Source organism: Dasypus novemcinctus, chromosome 1, assembly GCF_030445035.2.
Source record: "Dasypus novemcinctus isolate mDasNov1 chromosome 1, mDasNov1.1.hap2, whole genome shotgun sequence".
Classification (NCBI taxonomy): Eukaryota; Metazoa; Chordata; class Mammalia; order Cingulata; family Dasypodidae; genus Dasypus; species Dasypus novemcinctus.
Window position 1 is genome coordinate 97461300 of NC_080673.1, and position 21576 is coordinate 97482875.

The following is a 21576-nucleotide window of genomic DNA, read 5'->3' on the forward strand; positions in this document are numbered from 1 at the left end:
TTGTGATTATCTCACAGCCACTAGGAGCAATAAGGAGAGTGAATAAAATTGAAGTTCTATTAACAAGGATGATATAGGAGAATGGCTTTGGGTAGGCAACCAAAAGTGTCTGCCAGACTCCCATTTGTACAGTAGGGGTGAGTGTTTTTGTGTCTGTGCAAAAACTCAAAAAGCATTTAGCCCTGATTTAAGAATGTACAGAACAAAACCAGAGGCTTCTTGTAGGAGCCATATATATATTTGGATTACATTAGTATGCCCTTGAAATGATCATGATCTTTCAATCAACTGAACTTCCTCCAACAAGTTACAGCTGAGTCTATCATCTTTGCTTTCCCCAGTAATTCAAAATATATTTTTTGAGTGCTTACTGCAGGTTGGGTAATATCCTAGGCTCTAACTATACAGTGAAGAATGAGAAACTTCCTTTCAAATGGCAGTCAAAGATTAATATAAATGATAAACAAGAGTCATTATTGTCAGATAATTCTAAATGTGGGATAAGAAGAGAGGGAGCACAAAGCAAGCTGGGATCTTAAGGTTAGATAGGTGGGAAAAGGTATTCTATCAGGAAAAGATTATACAAAGGCCAAAATGGAGGAATATCTCAAATTCACGAAATAGCAAAGGGTATAAGTAGATCAGCATGGTAGGGTTATCAAGTGGAAGAAGGAAGTAGAAAGAGATGAAGACAAAGAGATAAGAAGGCACTACATCATGACTGAAATTATAGGTCATGTTAGGAATTTTGGACTCTAAAGATAATTCTAAGATTTCATATGAATAAGTCACAATTTGCAATTTGTTACATACCATTGGGGTTCTTGACTTTAACCTTGCTATTTCACCTGTACTAGCTGCAGTTAACAGGACCATGAGTATTTGTATTTCATCCTGTTCCTCTTACGAACTCTCCCTTATAATTCACAAAAAAAGAAATAATTAAATTCTGTCACAGTGAATACTTTGTTCTTTTAATTTTCTTCTCACTGAATTTCAAAGTACACTATGCTATATTTACTTAATCTTGAAGGAATTTCTCATATAAGGAAATTAAAGACCTAGAACTAAGAGTAAAGATCATTTAACAGTTAATGTGTTGGCTGGCAGATAGAATTTTAGTGATTTTTTAAAATGATTCTTTATTTTAATTTAATGTTTTGCAGTTGAAAATAATGTTATAATAATTCACTAAAACAACTATGGAATGTCTATTCTCAGAATTCCCAGTAATGATATATTAAAAGTAACTCCCTAACATTTTGATTTATAGTACTCTAACTTTATGGCCTTTGTTCTTGTACATAATATCTCCAACTTACAAATCATAACTTGATGTACATGCACACTTTACAATATTTTGAGAAGATATTAAGAGTCTAGAGTTGGAGAGACTAGATGCATATGCCTATCCAGAGAAGCCAAAATGAGAATGTAAATAAGAGAAGGGGTCAAGAGTCAAGTTTCAAAGTGGAGACTGGATCAGTGAGAAGTTAGCCAGAAATAAATGCAGATGAATTTGTGGTCAAAATTGTTTATGAACAAGGGGATATGTGTTTGTAAGTATATGTATGTGTGTGTGTGTAACTCCAACAAAGCCATAGAGTTAAAGACAAACACTGTATTTCCAATATTTGGCTACTATTATAGATGACACCCTGTTACATTATGTTTCCTCTGGAACATCTTTCTTTCTTGAGTAACTTCTAAAGATGGATATTATTAACCTAAATTATGTTCTAAATATATCATTTAATAATATATTTTCAAAGAATATTTCTTCAAAGAAGTTCAAAGCTCTTAATTAGCAAAAGTACATCTTACCTGAGTGTATATTTAAGGGTAGGAGTAAAGAGCTTTTCTAAAATTTTTTTTACTAAATTGTTGGTCAGTATTTTAGCAGAATACCATGTTTTCCAGACAGAGTGGTATACCTTTAAAATTAAGAGGGGTATTTAGTTTCCTTGACCACTATAGCACTTTGAGATTATTCATGAACCCCAAAAAGAGAAATATTATGTTGTAAACTAATCTATTCATCTGGGTGTGATACCCTTTGATTGTATTAGATTCAGCTGAGACGTCTTTAACTAAATGACCTGTTAAGATTAGGGCTTTGATTTGACAATGTCAGTAAGGCATGACTCAGGTTGAGTCCCCACCTCCTTGGAGAACTGATATAAATGGATACTCACTCAAGAACACACATGGAAGAGGAGAGAACTTGGTCATTTTGGTACTGCCATGTGACAGAAAGGAGAAGGCTCAAACAGCTAAACCCTGGGAAGAGAGGAGAGTCATTTGCCTGATAGTTTGCTGCCAAAGAGAACAGAGTAGCTAAGCAGCTGAAAAGGCCTGAGAGACCAGGAAGAGATCACCAACCATCTTGCTTCAACATGTAGCAACTGATTTTTGTGAGAAACTTCTTTGAATTGGACTCTAGGGCCCTGTAACTGTAAGCTTTTACCCCAAATAAATACCCTTTATAAAAGCCAATAGATTTCTGGTACTTTGCATCAGTACCCTTTTTGCACCAAGCAACTGCCCAAGCAAATGCCATGCAATGGGTTGGCTGAAATAATGGGAATTTATTGGTTCATGGTTTTGAGACTAGGAGAGGTCCAAAATCAAGCAAGGCAAGGTTTTCTACCTGAAGACTGTGGCATTCTGGTCCTGACTGCCAGTAATCTTTTGTCCTTAGCTTTTCACATGGCAAGGCACAAGGCAGCCTCTCCTGTTCTCTCCCTTCTCTTCTGGGTTCCACTGATGTTCAGCTTCTTTCTACTTCCTCTGTGACTTTCTCCCTCCTCCCTTCTTCCCTCCCTTTCTCGCTCTCTTTCTATTTCTCTCTCTCTCTTTCTCTCTGAATTTCATTCTGCTTATAAAAATCTCTAGTAATAGGATTAAGACTCATCCTAATAAAGGTGGGCCACACCTTAACTGAAGTAATCTCATCAAAAGGTCCTACTTTGGGAGAACCAGCAAGACGGCGGCAGAGTAAGGAGCTCCTAGAGTCAGCTCCTGCTACAGGGCAGTTAGCAAACACCCGGAGCTCTCTGGAGCTAGCTGAAGCACCTGTTTGGGGGCTCCAGAAGGCCAGAAGAGCATGCTGCAACATCCTTGGGGAGTGGAAGGAGGAGACTGCCCATCAGCAGAGAAGACTCGTAAGTAGAGCACTCCACGCTGCAGAGGCTGGTGTCCATCCTCCACTGGAGGCATAAGCCGCCTCGGGAGCTACTCTGCGGCTGGAATCAAAAGCTCCACTTTCCCAGAACAGGGGAGGAAGAGACGGTTGGGCACCAATTTCAGCTATGATGAGGAAATTCAGTGTGCTACAGTCTGATCTTGAGAACACCTAAGGTTTGAGCCTATCCAGGTTAGAAAGAGGCTGGGAGCTGCCATCTTAACTCTACACCTGGCATGAAGGGAAGCAGGGTGGACTGAAAATCCCAGTGCTGGTGGGAACTGGCTTCTTCCCATCCAGATCATACTGCAGTCTAGCCTAGGCCCCAGTGCCACCTCTGGCAGGGAGGACGCTGCGGGGGCCTGTGCCAGCCTCTCTGGGAAATTACCCGTCAAGGTGTGGAGGCCGGTGATCATCCTACTCTGGAGGCACAAGCCATCCTAGTTGCTGCTCTGTGACAGAAATTGGAAGCTCCATTTCCCAGAAACGGGAGGAAGAGACGGTTGGCTGCCAATTTCAGCTGCTGATTGAGAGACTTGGCTGGCTAAGAAATAACCTGGAAAAGCTGGGATGAGAACCAGTCCAAGTCAGAAAGAGGCCAGTGAGCACCATTCTGACTCTATCCCCAGCCTGAGGGGAAGCCGGGCTGGTAATTTCTTTCATGCAGATCAGCCTGCAGCCTGCCTAGGCTTCAGCCCTGCCTCTGACTGAGGAGCCCTGCACCAGCCTATACAGGTAACTGCAGAGAACTTTGGCTGGCACAAACTGAAAATCAGAAGTCTACCAGGGCAACTGCAGTCATCTTAGGACCCACACTGCGTAGATTGTTGCCCACACCTGCAGCTCCATTCCTGCCCCAGGTAGGGGAGAAAGGGATGTGAAGCTTCATCAGTCTCTCAGGGCAACTACAGTCTAGGCCTGCACATGGATTATTCCACACAGCTGTGACTCTGTCCCTACCTCTGGCAAAGGAGAAAGTTGGAAGAAGCTTCACTGGTCCCTGGTGCAATGAGGGCAGCTTAAGCTTCCACAGCTTACAGCAGCAACTACATGCTTGGCTCCTACTGCACAACCAGCAAGGGAGAAACGATAGGAAACCCTAAACTAAAGAGAAAAACTGCACCCAGAAAAAATCTAGTAAGCCAGACACAAAGACACCAACAAAAAAGTTACAATCCACACCAAGAAACAGGAAGAGATGGCCCAGGTAAAGGAACAAGAGAAGCCTCCAGGTGACAAAAATTGAGACAACTACTTATAGATGTTCAAACAATTCTCCTTAATAAATTCAATGAGATAGCTAAAGAGATTAAGGATATTAAGAAGATATTGGATGACCACAAAGAAGAATTTGAAAGCATACATAGAAAAATAGCAGATCTTATGGTGATGAAAGGTGCGATCATGAAATTAAAAAAACATTGGAATCATATAATAGCAGGTTTGAAGAGGGAGAAGAAAGGATTGGTGAGCTTGAAGAAATAGCCTCTGAAAGTGAACATACAAAAGAAGAGATGAAGAAAAGAATAGGAAAAATTGAACAAGGTCTCAGGGAACTAAATGACAGGAAAAGACATGCAAACATATGTGTCATGGGTGTCCCAGAAGGAGAAGGGGAAAGGGGCAGAAGGAATATGTAAACAACTAATGTTAGAAAATTTCCCAACCCTATTGAAGGACATAGATATCCATGTCCAAGAAGCACAACGTATTCCTATCTGAAAAAACCCAAATAGACCAACTCCAAGACACATACTCATCAGAATGTCAAATACCAAAGACAAAAAGAGAATTCTGGGAGCAGCAAGAGAAAAGCAATGCATAACATATAAGGGATATCCAATAAGATTAAGTGCTGATTTCTCACCAGAAATCATGGAGGCAAGAAGAAGTGGCCTGATATATTTAAGATACCATGAGAGAAAAGCTTCCAACCAAGAATCTTATATCCAACAAGACTGTCTTTCAAAAATGGAGATGAAATTAGAATATTCACAGATAAACAGAAACTGAGAGAATCACTAAGCAAGAGACCAGGATTTCAGGAAATACTAAAGGTTGTGCTAGAGTCTGAAAAGAAAAGACAGGAGAGAGGGGTCTGAAAGAGAGTCTAGAAATGAAGATTATATCAATAAAAGTAACTAAAAGGGTCAAAGAGCGGTGAAAATAAAATATGACAGATAAAATTCAAATAGGAATAAACTTAACCAATGATGTAAAGCAATTGTATTCAGAAAACTGTAACTCAATGTTAAAACAAATCAAAAAAGTCCTAAATAACTGAAAGAACATTCCATGCTCATGGATTGGAAGACTAAGTATCATTAAGATGTCAATTCTATGCAAATTGATATACAGATTTAATGCAATCCCGATAAAAATTCCACCAACATTAAAGAAAAAATTGAAAACACGATCATTGAATTTATTTGGAAGGGTAAGGAGTCCTGAATAGCCAAAACATCATAAAAAGAAAAAGTAAACCCTCATCTCTAGACTTTAAATCATACCTACCTATAGTGGTAAAAACAGCATGGTATTGGCCTAAAGACAGACACAATAGACCAATGGAACCAAATTTATGGTTCAGAAACAGACCCTCACAGGTATGGTCAAGTGATTTTTGACTAGCCTATCAAACTCACACAGCTCAAGCAGAATAATCCACTCAACAAATGGTGCTGAAAGAATTGGACATTCATAGCTGAAAAAAACAAAAAGGACCCTATCTCACATCTTTTCCAAAAACTAACTCAAAATGGATTTTTAAAAAAACTAAAAATAAAAGCAAGAACCATAAAACTTCTAGAAGAAATTATTGGAAAATATCTTCAAGACCTGCTGGTAGGTGGTGGATTCTTAAAGGAGATAAGAGAAGGACTGAGTGAACTACTGAAGTTTAATGTATATGGAAGTTTTAATTAGCTTTACTGTAAAAGTATGAAAATGTATAGAGTGGATGGTAACAGCTAGTTTATAAATGGGGATGTGACTGAAAATGGTAGTCTAGTTATGTAAATGCCAATTGACAGAATGCTAGAGAATAATCTAGGAACTGGACAGCACAGTAAACCAAGAGATATGTGATGGTACAGATGCAAGAGTGTCCTTTGTGAACTAGAACAAATGTATATCACTACTGCAGGGTGTTGGGAATGTGGAGAAGCATGGGAAAAATACAGCTGGAGTGACCTATGGACTGTGGTTAGTAGTAATAACATAATATTCTTGTATCTATGCAAAAGATGTATTGTGTTGATACTGAAGCAGTAGGGAAAAAGTGAGCCAAATGTACACTATGGAAATGGCAATAATCAGATGATATTATTTTATCTGTAGCAAATGACACACCATATTGTGGTGTGTTGACAGAGGGGTGTTGTTTGGGAATTCTGTACATGTGCATGATCATTTTATAAGTTTACAACTTCTGTCATAAAAAATATATTTTAATAATAATAATAGGGTGGACAAATACACCAAATGTAAGATAAGAACTATGATTAGCAGTAAGATTTTTTTTAATTTTTTTTATTTTTTATTGACTTTGTAATAATATTACATTAAAAATATATATGTGAGGTCCCATTCAACCCCATCCCCCCACCCCCCCTCTCCCCCCCCCAACAACACTCGTTCCCATCATCATGACACATCCATTGGATTTGGTAAGTACATCTTTGGGCACCTCTGCACCTCATATACATTGGTTCATATCATAGCCCATACTCTCCTCCATTCCATCCAGTGGGCCCTGTGAGGATTTACAATGTCCGGTGATTGCCTCTGAAGTACCATCCAGGGCAGCTCCATGTCCCAAAGACGCCTCCACCTCTCATCTCTTCCTGCCTTTCCCCATACCCTTCGTCCACTATGTCCACTTTTCCCATTCCAATGTCACCTCTTCTATGTGGACATTGGATTGGTTGTGTCCATTGCACCTCTATGTCAAGAGGAGGCTCAGATTCCACATGGATGCTGGATGCAATCCTCCCATTTTCAGTTGGAATCACTCTAGGCTCCATGGTGTGGTGGTTGTCCTTCTTCAACTCCATCTTAGCTGAGTGTGGTAAGTCCAATAAATCAGATTGTAGGTGCTGGAGTCTGTTGAGGCTCAGGATCTGGCTATCACATTGTCAGTCCAGAGATTCAAATCCCCTAAATATATCTTAAACCCCAACATTAACTGCACCTCCAGCACATTGGCATGAAAGTCTTATGAAGGGAGATCCCATCTGAGTCCAGATTCATCACACATAAACACCATTTCCAAAGAGGGGCCATCTGCCCTGGTAGTTAACCCCATCGGCCATGACCATAACTCCCGTGGGTCTCTTTAGCCCTCAAAGGAACCAATATCTGGGGGTTGTATCTGCTTTATCTGTCTCTCTGACTCTGCTCCGTTGTGCATGAGGGCAAACCTTCTGCCAGCCTCCAGACTCTTTTTTAGAAACTCGTAGCCATATAAACTCATTTCTCCTTTTCATTTCCCCCTTACTTTAGGTCAAACAGCATTTTAAAGTCATGGTATTTTATGTAGACATGGATATTCTGCTGATCCGCATTGAACCTTCCATATAAGGTCATTTTCCAGTTGCATCATCAGTTGGTAGTTGATAGTGGTCCCTCGTTGCCAGGGAGGTTCATCCCCGGGTGTCATGTCCCACGCTGGGGGGAAGGCATTGCATTTACATGCTGAGTTTGGCTTCGAGACTGGCCACATTTGAGTAACATGAAGGCTGACAGGAGGAAATTCCCAGGCACAAAGTTGTTCTAGGCCTTGTTCTTATTTTGGGTTTATCAGTTCACAAGCATAGTCATTAGCATCAGGGGCTCACTGTTGAACCCTCACTCCCTCCCGGTCCCCGCCACTGTACCTGGGAGACTGTTGCTGCTCCCCTAGGGACCACGACAGAGCACCACTGGCCAGGAACCCAGTACCCCCCCTACTGTGGTTTTTAATTGTTGCCACTATGAGTATATCCAAACATTACCATGCACCCTGGACATATGTTCTGTACAGCTCCCTGTCAGCCATATATCACCTGTCATTGGTACCCCATACCAGTATCCCTCCATTGCCATTGTTGAAACACTCTGTGATCCAGAACTCCCCGAAATTTGAAGCCCAATATAATTTCATGGTCCCTTACTAGGGAATGGCATATAGCGATGAGCTTAAAGGATAGATAAAGAACTTGGATAAAGTTAGATAAAGAACTTAGATAAAGAATGTTGACTTGAAAAAATTCCACATCCTATCTTTTTCTTTCCCCCCCCCCCCCAATTATTCAGCTTTTCTTCACAGGAGTCCTAGACCACAGCAATGTATATATATAATATACAGCACTCCCACACATCCACCAGAAAACCTTTTCCCTTCCACAGTGATACTCTTACGCCCTATTCATATCATATTTACTTAAAGTGATGTACAGAGTCTGAGACATTAGCTTTCTAACAAGGTGACATCTGTGCTTATATTGTGGTGCATACTTTAGGATACACAGTTCTTTACATTTTTAGTTATCCTATGTTTTACATTATGGTTTACATTATCAGTCTGTCATCTCCTATATGTTATAGTGTAATATTACATGTTTTATATCCATCCTTGTGTACTCTCAAGAAACTCCTCTCTTACCCCCCATTTACTTTGGTTCCACACATTTAACATCCATTTTCCCTTCCACCTTGGTGTCCTCAGTGATAGCCAGCCTCCGTTTCCTGAGGAGCCACTTCCAGAGATAGATGGAATAGTGTTCAGGTCCTAACTTACTCAACTGCCCCAATGCCCTGGGAGCCACCCTTTCTCTCGAGGGACACAGTTCCCTCTATTTGATGGCATTAGTCCTCCCCAGGATGTGGGTCCACTCCCACTCTCACTACTTGGGTTTCTACCCCATGGTGTCACCCACTCTGGCAGAATGAGCATTTAGACATTCCCCAGGAGCCCGTCCTGCATCAGACCCTCCCCTCCGAGCTTTCTAAACAGGTAACCCTCTTTATTATATTTTGATATGATTTTCTCGGCATTTTACTCTCCACCAACACCTGACCCTCTCCTGGTTCGTATGCTACCCCTCCCTCCCCCACTTTTGGGCAACGTTACCCATCAGTCCCTCCCCAGCCACCCTCAAACCCGCAAAGCCCCAAGCAAAGGCAACCCCTTGCCCCCCTTTTATCTCTTCTTTGTGTTCATACTTACCACCATCTCATCTTAAATTCGACCCCTGCAGACATCGGCTCATATCCTTCCTCCACCCTCCGATTTCCTGTAAGCCTATCGTTCAGTCTCTTGCTATCTAGGGCAGCTTGTTTATTTCATATCATTGAGGTCATGTAGTATTTGTCCTTCAATGTCTGGGTTGCTTCACTCAACATAAGGTTCTCAAGATTCATCCATGTTATCACATGTGTTTGTAGTGTGTTTGTTCTTACAGCCGAGTAGTATTCCATTGTGTGTATATACCACATTTTATTGATCCACTCATCTGTTGATGGGCATTTGGGTTGATTCCAACTTTTGGCAATGGTGAACAATGCTGCTATGAACATTGGTGTACATATATCGGTTTGTGTCCTTGTTTTCAGTTCTGCTGGGTATATTCCCAGCAGTGGTATTGCTGGGTCATATGGCAAATCTATGGCTAGTTTTTTGAGAAACCGCCATACTGTCCTCCAGAATGGTTGGATCCTTCTGCAATCCCACCAGCAGTGGATGAGTGTTCCCCTTCCTTCACATCCTCTCCAGCACTTGTATTCTTCTGTTTTTTTCATAGTTGCCAATCTTATGGGTGTAAGATGGTATCTCATTGTAGTTTTGATTTGCATTTCCCTGATAGCTAGAGATTTGGAACATTTTTTCATGTGCTTTCTTGCCATTTGTATTTCTTCTTCGGAGAAGTGTCTGTTTAAGTCTTTTTCCCATTTTTTAAATGGGTTGTTTATCTTTTTATTTTCAAGATATAGGAGTTCTTTATATATGCAAGTTATAAGTTTCTCATCAGATATATGGTTGCCAAATATTTTCTCCCACTGTGTGGGCTCCCTTTTTACTTCCTTGACAAACTCCTTTGAGGTGCAGAAGGCTTTAATTTTGAGGAAGTCCCATTTATCTATTAGTTCTTTTGCTGCTCGTGCTTTTGGTGAGATATTCATAAATCCATTTCCTATTACAAGGTCCTGTAGATGTTTCCCTACACTGCTTTCTAAGGTTTTTATGGTCTTGGCTCTTATATTTAGGTCTTTGATCCATCTTGAGTTGATCTTTGTATAAGGTGTGAGATGGTAATCCTCTTTCATTCTTCTACATATGGCTATCCAGTTCTCCAGACACCATTTGTTGAATAGGCCACTCTCTCCCAGTTGAGAGGGTTTGGTGGCTTTATCGAATATTATGTGGTTGTATATGTGAGGTTCTATATCAGAGCTTTCAATTCGATTCCATTGGTCTATGTGTCTCTCCTTATGCCAATACCATGCTGTTTTCACCACCGTGGCTTTATAGTATGTTTTGAAGTCAGGTAGTGTGATTCCTCCAATTTCGTTTTTCTTTTTCAGTATGTCTTTGGCTATTCGGGGTCTCTTTCCTTTCCAAATAAATTTCATAGTTAGTTTTTCTAGTTCCTTAAAGAAGGCTGCATTGATTTTTATTGGGATTGCATTGAATGTGTAGATCAGTTTTGGTAGGATAGACATCTTAATAATGTTCAGTCTTCCTATCCATGAACAAGGAATAGTCTTCCATTTATTTAGGTCTTCTTTGATTTCCTTGAACAATCTTGTATAGTTCTCAGTGTATAAGTTCTTTACCTCTTTAGTTAAATTTATTCCTAAGTATTTGATTTTTTTATTTACTATTGTGAATGGTATTTGTTTCTTGATTTCCTCCTGATCTTGCTCATTATTGGTGTACAGAAATGCTACTGATTTTTGCGCATTGATCTTATAACCTGTGACTTTACTAAACTCATTTATGAGTTCTAGAATCTTCGTTGTAGATCTCTCAGGGTTTTCTATGTATAGGATCATGTCATCTGCAAATAATGAAATTTTGACTTCTTCCTTTCCAATTTGAATGCCTTTTATTTCTGGTTCTTGCCTCAGTGCTCGAGCAAGTACTTCTAAGACAATGTTAAATAGGAGCGGAGACAGTGGGCATCCTTGTCTTGTTCCTGAGTTTAGAGGGAAGGAGTCTAGGATTTCTCCATTGTAAACAATATTGGCTTTAGGTTTTTCATATATACTCTTTATCATGTTCAAAAAATTCCCTTGTATTCCAACCTTTTGGAGTGTTTTTATCAAGAAAGGCTGCTGTATTTTGTCAAATGCTTTTTCTGCATCAATAGATATAATCATGTGATTTTTTTCCTTCAATCTGTTTATATGGTGTATTACGTTGATTGATTTTCTTATGTTGAACCATCCTTGCATACCTGGGATGAATCCCACTTGGTGGTGGTGTATAATACGTTTAATGTGTTGTTGAATACGATTAGCAAGTATTTTGTTAAGTATTTTTGCGTCTAGGTTCATTAGAGAAATTGGTCTGTAATTTTCCTTTCTTGTGATGTCTTTGTTTGGCTTTGGTACTAGGGTAATGTTGGCATCATAGAAGGAGTTGGGTAACGGTCTTTCTGTTTCGATGTTTTGGAATAGTTTCAGCAGGATTGGTGTCAGTTCTTTCCGGAATGTTTTGTAGAATTCACCTGTGAAGCCATCTGGCCCTGGGCTCTTCTTAGTTGGGAGATTTTTAATAACTGATTCTATCTCTCTGCTTGTGATTGGTTTGTTAAGATCATCAATTTCTTCTTTTGTCAATATGGGCTGTTTATGTGTTTCTAGGAATTTGTCCATTTCCTCTAGATTGTCATTTTTGTTGGAATATAGTTTTTCAAAATATCCTCTTATGATAGTCTTTATTTCTGTGGGGTCAGTGGTGATATCGCCTTTCTCATTTCTTATTTTGTGTATTTGCATCTTCTCTCTTTTTTTCTTTGTTAGTGTTGCTAAAGGTTTGTCAATTTTGTTAATCTTCTCAAAAAACCAGCTCTTGGTCTTGTTTATCTGTTCAAGTGCTTTCTTATTTTCTATTTCATTTAGTTCTGCTCTTATCTTTGTTATTTCCTTCCTTCTTCTTCCTGTTGGGTTGCTTTGTTGTTGTTTTTCTAATTCCTTCAAATGTGCAGTTAGTTCTTCAATTTTTGCTCTTTCTTCTTTTTTGATATATGAATTTATGGCTATAAACTTCCCTCTCAGTACTGCTTTTGCTGCATCCCATAAATTTTGGTATGTTGTGTTATCATTATCATTTGTTTCAAGGTAGTCATTGATTTCTTTTGAGATTTCCTCTTTGACCCACTGTTTTTCTAAGAGTATGCTGTTTACTTTCCAAATCGTGGTGTGAAATCTGGGCTTCTGTCCCTTGCAAATCTTCAGCTTGACTCCACTGTGGTCAGAGATAATGTTTTGTATGATTTCAATCTTTCTGAATTTGTTCAGCCTTTCTTTGTGGCCTAGCATATGATCTATCTTGGAGAATGATCCATGTGCGCTTGAGAAAAATGTATATCCTGCTGTGTTTGGGTGTAGCGATCTATATATGTCTATTAGGTCGAGCTCCTCTAATATACTATTCAGATGTTTTGTTTCTTTGGTGATTCTCTTTTGAGATGTTCTGTCCAGAGTTGATAGTGGTGTATTAAAATCCCCCACTATAATTGTAGATGTATCTATTCTTTCACTTAGTTTTTCCAGCGTTTGCCTGACGTATTTAGAGGCACCCTTGTTAGGGGCATAGATATTTATGATTGTTCGATCTTCTTGACAGATTTTCCCTTTCACTAAAATGTAGTATCCTTCTTTGTCTCTCACAATTGTTTCACATTTAAAGTCTATTTGGTCTGATATTAATATAGCTACTCCTGCCTTTTTTTGGTTATTGTTAGCTTGTATGATTGTTTTCCAGCCTTTCACTTTCAATCTCCATGCGTCTCTGGGTCTAAGATGTGTCTCTTGTAGACAGCATATGGATGGGTCATATTTCCTTATCCAATGTCCCAGTCTGAATCTTTTGATAGGTGAGTTTAATCCATTGACATTCAGTGTTATTACTATCAAGGAATTATTTGTGTTAGCCATACTTTGATTGGATTTGTGTTTGTCATATTTTGTTTGTATATATTTTTTTGTCTTTTTTGTTGTTGTTGTTGGTCTTATACTCTCCTCCAACTTTGCCTTTCCTGTTTTTTCCTTTCTTCCTGCAGCACTCCCTTTAGAATTTCTTGAAGGGGAGGTTTCTTGTTGGTATACTCTTTCAGTTTCTGTTTGTCTGCGAATATTTTGAACTCTCCATCATATTTGAATGCTAGTTTAGATGGATAAAGTATTCTTGGTTGGAAATTTCTTTCCTTTAGTACCTTGACTATATCATACCACTGTCTTCTTGCCTCCATGGTTTCAGAAGAGAAATCAGCACTTAATCTAATTGAGCTTCCCTTGTATGTGATGGTTTTCTTTTCTCTTGCTGCTTTTAGGATTTTCTCTTTGTCTTGAGCATTGGATAATTTGACAAGTATATGTCTTGGGGTGGGCCTGTTGGGGTTTATGACTTGTGGAGTGCGCTGTGCTTCTTGGATATGTACATCTGTCTCTTTCAGTATATTTGGGAAGTTTTCAGCCATTATTTCCTGCAACACTCTTTCTGACCCCTTTCCCTTCTCTTCACCTTCTGGAATGCCTATAATACGTATGTTTGAGCGTTTTGCATTGTCATTCAGGTCCCTAAATCCTAATTGGATTTTTTCTATCTTCTTATTGACCCCTTCTACTATCTCTTTGATTTCTGATGTACTGTCTTCCACATCACTAATTCTCTGCTCTGTCTCTTCTAGTCTGCTGATATTTGCTGCAAGTGTATTTTTGATTTCTTGAACTGTGGTGTTCATTCCCATCATATCTGTTATGTTTTTGCATATGTCTGCAATTTCCCCTCCAAGTGATATCTTCATGTTGTTAACCTCTTTCATTACTGCATCAAATTTGTCGGTGATAAATGTTCTGAGATCTTTCATTGCTTGTGCCAAGTTTTGCTCCCCTTCGTGATTATTGGTTTGTTGATTGGATTCAGCCATGTTTTCCTGATCATTGGTTTGGTTTGTAGATTTTTGTTGCTTTCTGGTCATCTCTTTATTTTGACGAATTTAATCAGTTCCTTAGCTTCTTTGTCTGCTCTTGGAGGTTAATTAGTTGTTATTTTTGCATAGGTGTTATATCTTCTCTTTGTCAGATTTTTCTTCTTATTCTAGTTACTTGTTGTTGGTTAAGTTCACTTTAGAGGAAAGTATTAGTGTTGGGGAAAGGCAATTGTGTAAGCAAGGGAAAAGTGTAAAGTTGTATTGGTGATGTATGTTAACAAAGCAAGAATATGAGATCTGGAAGGATGGAGGTTAGATTCATGTAGATTGTATAGAGTTATAGCTGTAGGTAGAGTACCTTTTATGAAGTAGATGACTGAATTTGGGAGGAATATGGTATGAACTACAAAGCTATTGTTTTCATGAGAGAGGGAGAAAGAAAGGAGAGGTAATAGTTTCAAGAGTGGATAATAGACAGAAAACAGAACAAAGGTATTAGAAATTAAGAGTTAGACACTTTGTGGATCAAAGAACAGGAGGTTGGGGGTGGAATATAGGAGAGACAGTAGATGATAGTGGATATCAAGATGCAGGGGAAGGGGGATAGTGTAGGTAGCCTAAATCAGTTCACACAGAAATGAGGCAGTGGAGGATCGGAAAACCCAGCAAATGTGAGCACCTATTGTATACTTGAATTAAAATAAAAATAAGTGGAAGATGAGGGACAAGAGGGAAAGAGAAAACCGAAAAAAAAAAAAACTAATTATAATAAAGAAAAAAGAAAGACAAGAAGAAAGGAAGAAAGAAAAAGAGGATGGGCAAACGGTGGGGAACGGATAGGGAGAAGAGAGATACAGGTATACACGTGTCACAATTGCAACACTATCTAAAACAACAACTTCCCCCCGCTTTGCCCTAAAACCCCCCGTCTGTCTGCCCAAATGGGTCTGCAAGCACCTCCCTTCCCACAAACCCCCAATAGGCCGCCCAGGGCCCACGAACTCCCCAGTACTGCAGATGCTCCAAAAAAAATAAAATAAAATAAAATAAAGTAAAATAAATTAAAAAAAAAAAAAAAAGAACAGAAACCCCTCCGCAGGCCCGGCTCCGCCCACCGCGGAGGCTTGGACCAGCTCTGCCCAGCTCCTTACGCCGCCTCGGCCTGGCCTGGCTCCGCCCGGCTCCGCTCGCTACAGCGGCCCAGCCGGCTCCCGCGTCCACCTCCCGCCACCGCGGCCTGGACCGGCCCCGCCCGGCTCCGTACCCGCCGCGGCCTGACCCGGCTCCGCCTGGCTCCGCTCGCTACAGCGGCCCGGCCCAGCTCCGGCATCCGCCTCTCGCCACCGCGGCCTGCACCGGCCCGCCCGGCTCCGTATCAGCAGTAAGATTTTGACACTGTTCTTTCATAGTTTGTAATAAACGTCTCACGACAATGCAAGGTGTTGGTGGAGGGTGTTTGGGACCCCTGTATGATGTTATGCATGTTTGCTTTGTAAGTTCACAACTTTTACTATACACTTAAGTGTTTATGTATGTTCTTATATAAATAATATAAAGAAAATAATAATCGGATTGGTTAGGGAAAAAATACTTTGTTTAGTAGTAATATTCTGACAATGCTTTTTAATCATTAGTTTAAAAGGTTTAAAAACAGTGCAAGTTATTGGTGGTAGACTGAGATGTTATAAATGTTTGATGTTATATGTTTGTTTTGTAAGTTCACAACTATTATACATTTATTATGTTTGTTTATGTATGAGTGATATATTTCAATTTTTAAAAATTTAAAAAATAATAATAAATTTAAAAAAAGGTCCTACTTCGATGAGTTCACACTCACAGGAATGCATTAATTTTAAGAACATGTTTTTTCTGTGGTACATAGCTCCAGACCACCACAGGGACATCCCTGGACAAAGCAGTTCTTGAAAGTCCTGGGAATTCATGATCCACGTCTGATTATCTAAATGTTTGCTTTAGGAGAATCCCTCTTCTATTGTACATAACCAGCTTATCTTCATCATTCACCTCTCAGTTTTTCCTTGGCACCCTGGCTTCTCAATCACCTAATCTTCATCCGCTCTTATAAAAAGTTCTAGACTCGATTCCTTCCAACATCCTTTATTCTTTCCTACTCTGCCTTTTTTTTTTTTCTGCTTTGGATTTCTGTATTGTGGATGATTGTCAATGTTCAATAAAGCAGTAACTGTCTTGCAAGAAAAAACTAAAATCACAGTGCATGCCAGGGAACAATATTTGAAATAAGACATCAAAGTGGTAGATGCTGATTGATGATGAACTCAACCTGCTGAAGCTTGAAACCTCACATAAAAAGAAATACTTCAATTGAAAGCCTTGTCTGAAAGTTTTATAGTAAAAGAATAAATAAAAAATAGTACCAATAAAGGAAAATAGAATTCATGGGAAATAAAAGCAAATATCAAATAGATTCCATTTGGAGGAACTCAAATTAGATAAAATATCAGATGTCCAATTAAATTGGGATTTCAAATAAACAAAAAAAATCAAATGTAACTGGATGTACTGTATTTTTATTTGCTAAACCAAACAATATTAACTCCAAAGGAGGATTCAAAACTTATATACCCTCTCCTTGGGTTGGGTCAAATAACAGGAGACCTTGAAGAAAAGGGAAGGAAAAAATATCTGACTACCATTATGCCATGGATTATAATGAGAGGCAAAATTTATGTGTATAAACTATATCGACATTCAGTTTCAATTCAATTTAATTTTATTGAGCAAATAACTTATCAGAGCTCTGGGAAAAGACAATAAAATGTGAACCTATAGATGAATAACTACATGACTGTTTTACACGACAGTCTAATATAGATATATATTTAAAGGACAATATAGGGATATTTATTAGGTAAGCTTGCCTAATACATGATAAACTGAGTGAGAGAGACCTGGATATGAACTGAAATTCTACTTTAGCAAGGTAGAAAATTTACTTAAATCTACTTTAGCAAATTTATAAAACTGCCACAAAGTTCCTCATTTGTACAGAGAAAGATTATAATATATATATAGTAAAATTGTCAGGAGGATTAAATAATATAAAGTTTGTAAATCTGTTACTTCAGGCGGAGGACTTGGCCCAGCAGTTAGGGAGTCAGTCTACCTCATGGAAGATCCGTGGTTCAAACCCTGGGCCTCCTCCACCCATGTTGAGCTGGCCCATGTGCAGTGCTGATGCACTCAAGGAGTGCCCTGCCATGCAGGGGTGTCCCCCGCGTAGGGGAGCCCCATGCGCAAGGAGTGCACCCCGTAAGGAGAGCCGCCCAGCGAGAAAGAAAGTGCAGCCTGCCCAGGAATGGCGCCACACACACGGAGAGTTGACACAGCAAGATGACGCAACCAAAAGAAACACAAATTCCCATGCCGCTGACACCAACAGAAGCGGACAAAGAAGACGCAGCAAATAGACACAGAGAACAGACAGCCGTGGGGGGGGGGGGGGCGGGAGAGAAATAAATAAATAAATAAATCCTTAAATCTGTTACTTCATACAGGTGCTGAAATGCAAATACATAAAAAGCAATGATAAACCTTTGGTTTTAGACATATAATATACAAAGATATATATAGTATAAATTGATTAAACTCTCCAGTCAAAAGGCAGGTATTGGGAGAATGGATAAAAAAGCATGACCCAACTATATGCTTTCTATAAGAGACTCACCTTACATTCAAAGACTCCAGCAGATTGAATGGGAACTTATATAAATGCAGAGTAACCAAAAAAGAGCTGGGGTAGTTATACCAATATCAGATAAAATAGACTATATAGTTTAAGTCAAAAACAGTTATACGGAAAAAAGATGTAATTATATGCAAATAAAAGGAAGAATTCAACAAGAAGATGTAACAATTATAAATATATATGCACCTAACCTCAGGGTCCCAAAATACATGACACAAATTCTGACAGATTTGAAGGGGGAAATTGATGGTTCTACATTAATAGTAGGAGACTTTAATACAGCACTTTAAAAACTGGATAGAACATCTAGTTACAACAAAGAAATAGAAGACTTGAATGATACTCTAAATGAGCTAGACCTAACTGAAAAATATAGCTCACTTCACCAATGAAAACAGAATACACAATCTTCTTAAGTGCATGCAAGAAAAGTAAATTATAAACTAATACTTCTTATGAATATAGATGCAAAAATCCTCAAGAAAACATTAGCAAACTGAATCCAACAGCACATTAAAGGAATTGTACACAATGGGAAGTAGGATTTATCCCTTGTATGCAAGGGTGGTTCAACATAAGAAAGTCAGTTGATGTAATAATGAATGAAGTAAACAGACCATATGATCATTGCAATTGGTGGAGAAAAGGTATTTGACAAAAACCAACACCACTACTTAATAAAAACACTTAAGCACAAACAGATTGGAAGAAACTTCCTCAACATGATAAAGGGTATATATGAAAAGCCCACAGCTAACATCCAACATAATGGTAAAAGACTGAAAGTTTTCCTTCTTAGATCAAGAACAAGACAAGAATGTCCACTGTCACCACTGTTATTCAACATTATACTGGAAGTTCTTGCCAGAGCAATTAGGAAAGAAAAAGAATAAATCACCTCCAAATTGGAAAGAAATAAGTAAAATTTTCCCTATTTGCAGATGGCATGATCCTATCTACAGAAAATCCTTAAAAATTCACAAGAAAGCTCCTACAGCCACTGAATGAATTCAGCAAAGTGGCAGAGTACAAAATGAACACCCAAAAATCAGTGGTGTTTCTGAACACAAGTAATGGTTAATCAGAAGAAGAAATCAGGAAAAAAATCTATTCCTAATAACAAGTAAAAGAATCAAATATCTAGGAACAAATCTAACCTAGATGTAAAGGACCTGTACACAGAAAATTACAAAACACTGCTAAAAGAAATCAAAGAAGACATAAATAAGTGGGAGAACATTCCATGTTCCTGGACTGGAAGGCTAAATATTGTTAAGATGTCAATTCTTCCCAAAATGACTTACAGATTCAATATGCCAATCAAAATTTCAAAAACTTTCTTTGCAGAAGTAGAAAAGCCAATCATCAAATTTATATGGAATGGTAAGGAGTCCTGAATAGCCAAAGCTATTTTAATATAGAAGAATGAAGTTGAAGGACTCACACTTTCCAATCTTAAAACTTACTACAAAACAATAGCAATCAAAACAGCAAGTACCAGCAGAAGGACAGAGATATAGACCAATGAAATAGAATTGAGAGTCAGAAATCAATCTTCACATTTATGACCAAGCGATTTTTCACAAGGGAAATAGTCTCTTCAACAAATAGTGCTGAGAGAACCTGTATCTCCATTTGCAAAAGAATAAAGGAGAATCTCTACCTCAAACCTTAGATAAAATCAACTCAAAATGGATCAAAATAAGAACCAGAACTATCAGACTCCTAGAAAATGTACGAAGCATCTTCAGGATCTTGTGGTTAGACAATGGTTTCTTATACTTTATTCCCAAATCACAAGCAAAAAAAGAAAAAATAAATGAATGGGATCTCACAAAAAATTTAAAATGTTTATGCCTCAACAAACTTTAAGATGGAAGTAAAACTTAACCTATACAATGGAAGAAAATATTTGGAAACCAAATATCTGATAAAGGTTTAATATACTAAATATATAAAGAAATCCTTCAACTCAATAACAAAAATATAGACAACCCAATTAAAGAAATGATCAAGACTTAATTAGACATCTCTCCAAAGAATATATACAAATGGCCAAAAAGCACATGAAAAGATGTTCAACATCATTAGCCATCAGGGAAATGCAAACCAAACCACAACGAAATACCATTTCACACCACTAGAATGGTTACTGTTAAAAAACACTGAAAGTTACAAGTGTTGGACAGTATACAGAGAAATAGGAACACTCATTCATTATAGTTGGGAATGCAAAATGATTCAGCTGCTATGGAAGTCAGTTTGGCAGTTCCTCAGAAAGATAAATATAGAATTACCATATGACCCAGCAATCTCACTTCTATGTATAGACCCAAAGAATTGAAAGCAGGGACTCTGACAGATATTTGTACACCAATGTTCATGGCCACACTATTCACAATAGCCAGAATGTGGAGGCAACCCAAGTTTCCATCAATAAATGAATGGATAAACAAAATGATCTATATCCATACAAAGGAGAATATTATTCAGACAAAAAAGGAAATGAAGTCCTGGTACATGCTTCAACATGGATAAATCTTGAAGACATCATGTTAAATGGAATAAGTCAAATACAGAAGGACAAATATTGTATGATTTCTCCTATATGAAATACTTAGGAAAAGCAAATCCATAGAGACAGAAAGCAGGAGAGAATGGGGAACTATTGCTAAAGGAATATGAGTTTTGGTTAGCATGATGAAAATAGTCTAGAAATAGTGGTGAAAATTACACAGCTTTGTCAGTGTACTTATCCACTTAAAATGATTAAAAGCATTTTTAATGTTGTGTATATTTTACCAAAATTAAAAATATTATAAATTAATTTTTTAAGAAAACAGGATATGAGTTCTTGATTCACAGTACTCTGCTCTACTTTGAATGAGCTCTTCTCTCCTAAATCAGCAACTAATCAAATCTCTCTGCCTTTTTTATCCTACAATTATGCAGTGGCATTTTCTGATGATAATTGCCTAGTAGGAAGTGGATTTCTTCAGTGCTAAAACCTATTCGCTAAAATAGCACAGACAAAGAGACGATGCCTAGCATTGTCACGAATGCTCAGGCCCTCCACAAATAGTAATTTGTATAGGGTGATGCTTTGGCCAGTATTACCACAGCCAAAATTATCTCTGACATTTCCAAATGTCACAGTTAATCCACTCCTAGCAGTAATGTTTTTAAATATGTTAGAAGGAAGTCTTCCAAAAGTCATGTATAAGCCAGAAGCTACACAATGACTTTAGTTCAGGGTCCATAGGAAAAACATCAGAGATCTTTAGGCATGCATTTTGAAAGTTCATTATCAATTCTTTGAGAACACCCACAAAGTTCAACACAGAAAAATGTTCAATGTTATTTATTGAGAACTTGGTGTTAATGCTCTCACGGGTTTAATTCCAACATGGCTGTCTTAACTTACTCTGTTCTGGGACTACCAGCCGAGTCATCCCACTACACCCTCAACCACAGCAGCAGTGCTAGTGGTTTGTAGTGCTAGTTTGACAACGTATCTCATCCCC